Source organism: Hyaena hyaena, unplaced genomic scaffold, assembly GCF_003009895.1.
Source record: "Hyaena hyaena isolate Hyena2069 unplaced genomic scaffold, ASM300989v1 scaffold_31, whole genome shotgun sequence".
Classification (NCBI taxonomy): Eukaryota; Metazoa; Chordata; class Mammalia; order Carnivora; family Hyaenidae; genus Hyaena; species Hyaena hyaena.
This window is the reverse complement of record NW_024080664.1, coordinates 5,663,520-5,671,551: the sequence shown is the minus strand read 5'-3', so window position 1 is coordinate 5,671,551 and position 8,032 is coordinate 5,663,520. Positions and strand designations below refer to the sequence as shown.

The following is an 8,032-nucleotide window of genomic DNA, read 5'->3' as shown; positions in this document are numbered from 1 at the left end:
TTAAAAATAAGGCTTAGATCAAGTTTTGACAAAAATGAGCAGTTTCCTGCTTATAATAGGTGCACTTGAAGCAACACGTGGGTGGAAGATGACAAACTCAAGAATGGAGGATGGTCAAAGACACATCCAGCAAGAAGACCAAACCAGAAGTTGGGAAAACTGATGTCAGGCACATGGGCTTCTCTGTCCTCAGATGTTGGTTGATCTCATCTATTCTCAGGGTTCTAGAACCATCACAGGCCAGTGACTCACCCATTTGCACCCCCCCTAACCCATACAGCTGATTTGTGTCTGCTCAGACTGTCTCCTGGGGACCACAAACAGCCTGTGCAAAGCTGCACACTTGATCTGGTCTGCTAAACCTTGCTGCCTGGAGTCTATCTTATTTATTCATTCAACACACACAGACACAGACACAGACACAGACACAGACACAGACACACAGACACACACACACACACACACACACACACAGTTTATCTTTTCCAGACAGAGACTGGGAACTGACCAGGGGACACTCATCCACATTCATACAATTCACGTTTTTGTGGGAAAGATAAAAGAATGAACAAATTAACAAGATAATTTCAGAGATTGATAAACCAAGAGCATAGGGAAGCCCAGGACCAAACTAAAAAAACAAAAATGTGCTGTGCTTTTCTTTTCTAGACGTCTAATGATTCTGTTGGAAGGGATTCCCCTAAGTGACACTTGTAGGACAGAGTGTGTAGATTAGGCTGCCTAGGAAGATCTCTCTGAAGAAGCTACGTTTCAGCTGCTGATGGAGAAGCTCTCATTCATTTGCTCATTCAAACAGGGAAGACATGACCTTGTCAAGCAAAGGGAACCGAGGGACAAAGGCCAGCATGTGGGAGTGAGCTGGGCACGGACACAGAGCTAGAGGAGAGTAGCTGGAGATGAGATCGGAGAGTTTGACAAGATGATGTCGTGCTGGCCTGAGATCTACGTGTCGCTCGGCAAAGTCTATGTTAGGCTGCAGTAATAAACAGCCCCCAAGTTTCAGTGGGTTACAATAAAGGTTAATTTCTTGTTCACTCCTTAACTTCACTGAGGTCAACTGGGGATTCCGTGTGATTGCCTTCACCGTGGAATCCACGATGACAGGATGGCCTCCAGCCTTGGAATGAAGCACCACAATGCATTGTCACTGAAGCCTTCCACCTTGTGGCAACACACATCACTTCTGCCACATTTCATTGACAAGTCCTGCGGCTCAGCCAGTGTCCGAGAAGGTAAGTGTGCTCTGCGGGGAGAGGAGACCGCTTGCAAACAGCCTAAGCAATGACCGTACGCAGGTAAAGACTGAGTTTTATTCTAAAGCAATAGGAAAATATTGGAGTATTTGAGACGACGACTGACACGATTTGGTTTAGGTCTATAGAAGATGCTCCCTGTGGGGAGTGGCTATGGGGAGAATGTGAGACGGGTGGAGGACAGGAGGCAGGGAGGCTCCCGGGGGGGGGGCCAGTGGAGGCTTAGCCCTGGGCGGTGGCCAGGATGGGCAGCACCTGGGATGACTGTTGAACTGGAAATCAGAAACCTGGAGCCCACTCTGGCCGCCGTCCCTCGCCTCCCCCGCCCTCCGGCCCACTAACACGCTGGAGTTCCAGTCCACCTGACTTAGCTCCGGCCAGTGCAGCGTCAGCTTCTCCCCTGCTCTCCCGGCAAGATCTCCACGTAGCCCCCAGACCATCTCTGTGGTGCGCCCGAGTTGTCTTAGCGTGGACACGGGGTCCCCTGACCCCCTCTCGCTTAAAGCCCCTCGTTGCTCCCAGGATAATCTCCTAAGTCTGGAATCTTCGTCCACGCTCATTCTGCGGCCCCTGCTCCCACCGCTGACCCCGCGGCTACCGGTCCCCCTACAAGGGCCTGGACCTGCAGGTGCTGCCTCAGCCCTTCACACCAGCTCTTCGTCATTTGCACAGCTCCTCACCCCTCCCTGCTGGGACACACATGCACACACTCACACACACTCACATACACGCACATACACACACACACACAACCACACACATACACATAGTCACACATATTCAGAATGCACACACACTCACACATGCACACACACACACACTCACAGACATGCACGCACACAGGGCCACACACATCCACACATAGGCACATACAAATAGTCACAAATCACACATGCACACACAGTCACACACTCTCACACATGCACATACCATCTCATATATGCACATATAGGTACACACTCACATACACTCACACGCCCACACACTCACACACACATGCATACACTCAGGCACATGCAATACCCTCACACAAATGCACATACATGTGCACACACTGGCACACTTACACACATCAGCACACATTCATACATGCACATATGTGTGCATATACCCAGTCACACATGGTCACACACACGGCTACACACTCACCCACATTTACATATGTTTACACACACATGCACATACAGGAGCACAAACACCTTCACATGCGCACATGCAAAGCACATGCATTCACACACATTCACACACTCACACACATGCACACACATACACTCACAGGGTCACACTGTCACGCATGCACACATACATATACACACACATGCACACATACACACACTCACATACACTAGATACACTAGCACATATTCACACAAACACAGAGGCACACAAGCACACATACAATGTTCACACATTTGCACATACATACACACTCACCTACACGCACAAGGCCGCGCTGTCACATATGCACATATACTCACACACGCGCAAATGCACACACACTTGCACAGATACACACGACTCGCACACACATGCACACGCGCGCACACACACACACACACCTGACCACCTCCGACTCTTCCTTCCCATCTCAGCTTAACCATTTTTGTTTTTGAGAAGCCCTCCTTGGCCATCCCTTCCCCACAATCGAAATCAGACCCCCAATCACGTATTTTTAGAGCTCGCCAGACTTTTCCTTCGCAGGGCTTATTGTGCTTTATGACTGTCTTCAAATTACTGACTCGCCTGAGCGGCTGAGGCGTCAGCTCTGGGAGAAAGCTTCCCACGGAATCATCGGTGCCCAGTGGGGCGCCGGGTGCGCGGCTGGCCTTCGGCGCCCACGGAGTAAGTGAATGAAAGCAGGAGTCAGAGCAAAGGTAGCCAACCATCCAAACACCCCCCAAAAGAGGAAGGGACTTAATCATAATATAACCAGGAAATGGGGAAAAAATGGAACCATTGGGTATTTCTCATGAAATGTTTTGACTGATGGGAAAATGCTGGTAACGAGATGTTACGAAAAATAAAATGGAATTCAAACGCGTGTCCGTGCACACCTGAAGGGGCCTATTAAGCCAGGAACGCAGTGCGGTCTGAGAATGATTACGGGATGAAAGGCATTCTGCTTTTAAACTATACAGAGTATCCCTAACCGATGACATAAATGCAATTTTGTATCAAATAAATTATAAGCAGACAGGATCCTGATACTATCTTCTAGCCTCCTTTTGTCTAAGTCGTAGGAAACACTCCATTTATTTGATGTTAAAAATCCTTACCAACCAATTCTAAATCCTTCCTGCTACATTTATTTCCTTTGTGTCTCAGCTTCAGACAAAGAAGAAACGGAAAAGTGGCTCAGATCAGAGTCCTGCAGCGGCCCGGCCTGAAGAAAATTCGTGTCATCCCCGGCGGCTACGGAACGTCACACTAACAGGGGACGAGGTGGCCTCAAGCCCCCGGCTCTCCAGCTCGGCCAGACACCAAGCAGGCAGCCTTCAGCCCGAACCCCCCCCTGAATTCACACGTACCAGAAGGTGGCCTGGGGAGGACGCGGCGCCGTTGTAGGTGAGCGCGCTGTCACCTGTATTAATAGAGAAGATGTGAGATCTGGCAGAAAAAGGAACCGCGAAGTGACTCACTTGTAAAATTCTTGCATCAGCTGGTGCTGAGGTGGCCTCAGTCAGCATTGGAAGTCACTGGAAATGTCTCAGGTTGATCAGAGGCCCCTGTAAAAATGTGTCCCACTCCCCACCCCCAGTGTTGGGTGCTTCAGAGGCCGCTGTGAGTGGGGCCCCAGCCCTGGCTGCAGTGACGGGCCTGGACACGGACACGTGGAAGGGACAGGTCCACAGCGAGGTGGGCCAGCTGGGTCCCCAGCAGTCAGGGCAGGAGGTCAATTCTTTTTTTTTTTTTTTTAATGTTTTATTTATTTCTAGGAGAAAGAGAGAGACAGCGTGAGCAGGGGAGGGTCAGAGAGAGAGGGAGTCACAGACTGAAACAGGCTCCAGGCTCTGAGCTGGCAGTCAGCACAGAGCCCGACGCGGGGCCCGAACCCACGAACCGCGAGATCATGACCTGAGCGAAAGTTGGACGCTTAACCAACTAAGCCACCCAGGCGCCCCCAGGAGGTCAATTCTTATGAACAGGCTCAGAGAGCTTTTTTTGGGAGGGAGTCTCTGGACCCCCTTTGCTCAGACTTTCCATCTGAGCACATACTTCTCAACAGCACTTTCAGGAGCAGTGGAGGGGGGGGGCTTCTCTCTACAGTGGCCCCCACCCTGGAGCGCCATCAGCCTTCACAGCCAGGCACAAGGTGCCACCGAGTGTCTCTGAGTGGGGCGCTTCTTCCCCACATGGAGGAAACTCTGGTTTACTGGAATGAATTCTATTCTTAGGACCTACCAAGAACGCTCAAACCTCTCTTTCTAAAGAAAACCTTCCTAATATATGAGCAGCCCAGAACCTTTAGGCATTAGTTAGAGCACATGGCGTCCCCAGACTGAGTTTTGGATTGCAGAGGCAGCACCCAGGGTTACAGGAATGGGCTTCAGCGTCAGGGGGTCTCTTTTGAACCTGGAATTTGCCCAGCTGTGCCACCTTGGCCCTGTCGCCAGCATCTCCAAGCAGCAGAGATTTCCCCTTTAAAATCAGAATGAGCTCCTACTTCCGAGGGTTGTTTTGAAGCTCCAGGGGAAACAGGAGTAAATGGGTAGACAGCTCCTAGCACCTGCTAAACTCCGCGTGTGCGTTTGGCAGGAAGTTCACGGTCAGCTTGTGCAGTGCGCTTTATGTGCATCCATCTCAAATAATGGCTGTGCCTTGATCTGACTCACAAAGGAGGCCAGTCATTCCCTTCATGCCCTGAGCCATTCAAGGAATGGTGCCTTAGGCTGGACAGGACCTTCTGGGGGCCATGGTCACACGGGCGGCGACATTTAGCTTGGGACTCCGTAAAATCCCTGTCCTTCCCGTGTGGAGCAGTTAACCCACGCTCTGGCATCAAGTGGAACTGGCAGATGCATTGGCTGTGAGTGCCAGCTGTTACCTGCTTCTCAGTGGCTCCTCCCATTTCTGCTGGCCCCAGCGTGTGTAGACCCCATTATAGAGTATGTAAGACATCACCCCAAATTGGACAGACGTGGGTTCTAACCTCTCTTCCCTTCCCCCGCCCAGTCTAAGTTGCTGAGAGACCTGGAATGTGAGCACCAGATCCAGAACCCCCAATGCTCATTCTAGTGGTGGATGCTTATCCTTCAAACTCCTTTCTCTGGATGGGTCAACCGGGCAGCTAGGGGTGCCCCTTGGAGGAGTGTGCTGCTGGGCCATGGATTTCCAGAAGGACTGCGGTGCCCCTAGGGATTTTGTCAAATGCCTTAGGGCACGTGGAGAGTGATCTCCAGCACTCCTGCGGGCCCTCCAGACCCACCGGGATGTGACCCACAGACACTGCAGTCCGATTTGTTTGATCACATCCTGCTGGTGCTACTAACCCCCTGGGGGTCCTGGGTAAGTCAAGTCCCTTGTTCAGATTGTCCCTGTCTCCCTGCGTCTTCTTCCTGGAGACCCTGTACTGGGCTACTGTTTCCTGGGATTATCTCCGGAATCCCACATGGGCTCCAGCCCAGGGTTCACTCCTCCCTCACCTCACACACAAGGACCCTGAAGCCTTGACTTGGCCACCAGCCTGCAAGTCATGGGGCCAGGCCCCCGAGCCTGCCCTGTCTGACTCCTGCTCCCAAAGCTCTATTTTAAGAATTTTATTTTGGGGCGCCTGGGTGGCTCAGTCGGTTAAGCACCTGGCTCCAACTCAGGTTATCATCTTACGGCTTGAGTTCGAGCCCCGTGTCAGGCTCTGTGCTGACAGCTCGGAGCCTGGAGCTGCTTCAGATTCTGTGTTTCCCACTCACTCTGCCCCTCCCCGCCCCCCCCCCCCGCCCTCTGTCTCTCTCAAAGATAAATCAACATTAAAAAGAGAATTTTTTTTATATTTGAAATGTATTTTATCAAAGTAATTATGACAAGTACAGATTTTTACAGAAACCCAAAAGGGTTAAAATTATAACAACAACAACAGCAAAATCAGGCCTCTGCCTCCAGGCCCCGAGTCCCTGAACCACGTGAAACTCTCTTGCTGTTTCTCCAGCTCTATTTTGTCGCGTGTCTACACTGCGTGCCTGTGTTGCGAATTCCTAATTTATTCATTTTTAGACATGACCTACGGCCTCCCCAGTGAACCTCGCCGTGCAAGACCTCAGGGCACCATGTTATGTCATCTCCCTTACGGCAACCCTGTCCTGTGTCTGCGTCAACTTCTGCTGCCGGATCAACACCGTAGGCTCAGCACTTTCCCCCCATTGCTCTAGAGCCTGGAAGTTTGAGAGCAGGGTTCCGGTGTGATCAGGTTCTGGGGAGAGCTCGCTTTCTGGTCTGTAGACAGATGTTTTCTCTCCGTTACCTAACATGGCCTTTCCTTGTGTGTGCAGAGAGGGAGAGGTCTCTCTCTTTGTCTTCTTATGAAACCACTAACCTCACCACAAGGACCCCCTCCATGACCTAATTCAACCCTAATCACCTGCCAAAAATCCTATCCCCAAATACCATTGCATTGAGGGTTAGGGCTTCAACTAATCAACGTGGAGTGGGGTGGGGGACACGCTTCAGTCCATAACACCCCATTAATAATGCCTAGTTGTTGGGATAGTTTGTATTATTGAAACTCTCTAGATGGACATAATATTTACCTACAACTTTTGATTTCTGATTTTCTTTCTTCTTTCTTTCTTTCTTTCTTTCTTTCTTTCTTTCTTTCTTTCTTTCTTTCTCTTTTTGTAACATATTGTGTATAATTGTCAGGTAAAGAACTACACTGCGCGTTTGAAGTATAGTGTTTGTTAAGTTCGGACACACGTATATACCAGTGGGACCATTACCATGCTCGAGATGGTAGACATCCTCATCACTGCTAGATGGGGGGCACTTTGCTGTTTCTTCTTCCTGCACCACCACCCTCCCATCTTCTACCCATCCTCAGGCCACACTCTTCTGCTTTCTGTCGCTGTAGATTAGTTCGCATTTCTAGAATGATTTCTGGAATCATCCGGTATTTACCTTCCGGGGTGGCTTCTTTTGCTCTGCATGAATATGTCGATACCCATGTGTGTTGTTACACGTATCAGTAGCTCATTCCTTTTTATTACTGAGTAGGAACCCATTGTACAGAGAACCATGATCTGCTTATCGATTCACATGGTGGACATTTGGGGATTTTTCGAATAAAGCTGCCATGGGGCACTTGGGTGGCTCAGTCGGTTAAGCATCTGAATTTGACTCAGGTCATGACCTCACAGTTTGTGAGTTCGAGTCCTGCACTGGGCTCCCTGTTGTCAGCACTGAGCCCACTTTGGATCCTCTGTCACCGTCTCTCTCTCTCTTTCTCTCAAAGAAATCTTTTTTTTATTAAAAAAAAAAAAACAAAGAAAGCTGTCATGAACAATTACACACAAACCTTTGTGTGGACACCTGTTTTCTTTTCTCTTAGGTAAACACTTAGCAGTGGAATGGCTGGGTTATATGGTAGGTGCCTGTTTAACTTTTTAAAAAACAGCCCAACTGTTTCCAGAGTGATTGTGCTCTGTTTACACTCCTACCAGCAGTGTGAGATAGTTCCAGTTTCTCCACATCCCTGCCAACGCTCAGTATAGTCATTGCTTTTTTTTTTTTTTTTAAATTTTTAATGTTTATTTAATGGTTATTTATTT

General features: G+C 49.6%; 1 long non-coding RNA gene across 1 annotated transcript; it reads left to right on the top strand.

Annotated features, from left to right (window-relative positions):
• Positions 1-1,085: 1,085 nt before the first annotated feature.
• On the top strand, positions 1,086-3,823 carry LOC120229473. The gene is made up of 3 exons (XR_005527744.1): positions 1,086-1,253; positions 2,976-3,116; positions 3,600-3,823. It is a non-coding gene; the product is annotated as an uncharacterized LOC120229473 (long non-coding RNA).
• Positions 3,824-8,032: the final 4,209 nt, after the last annotated feature.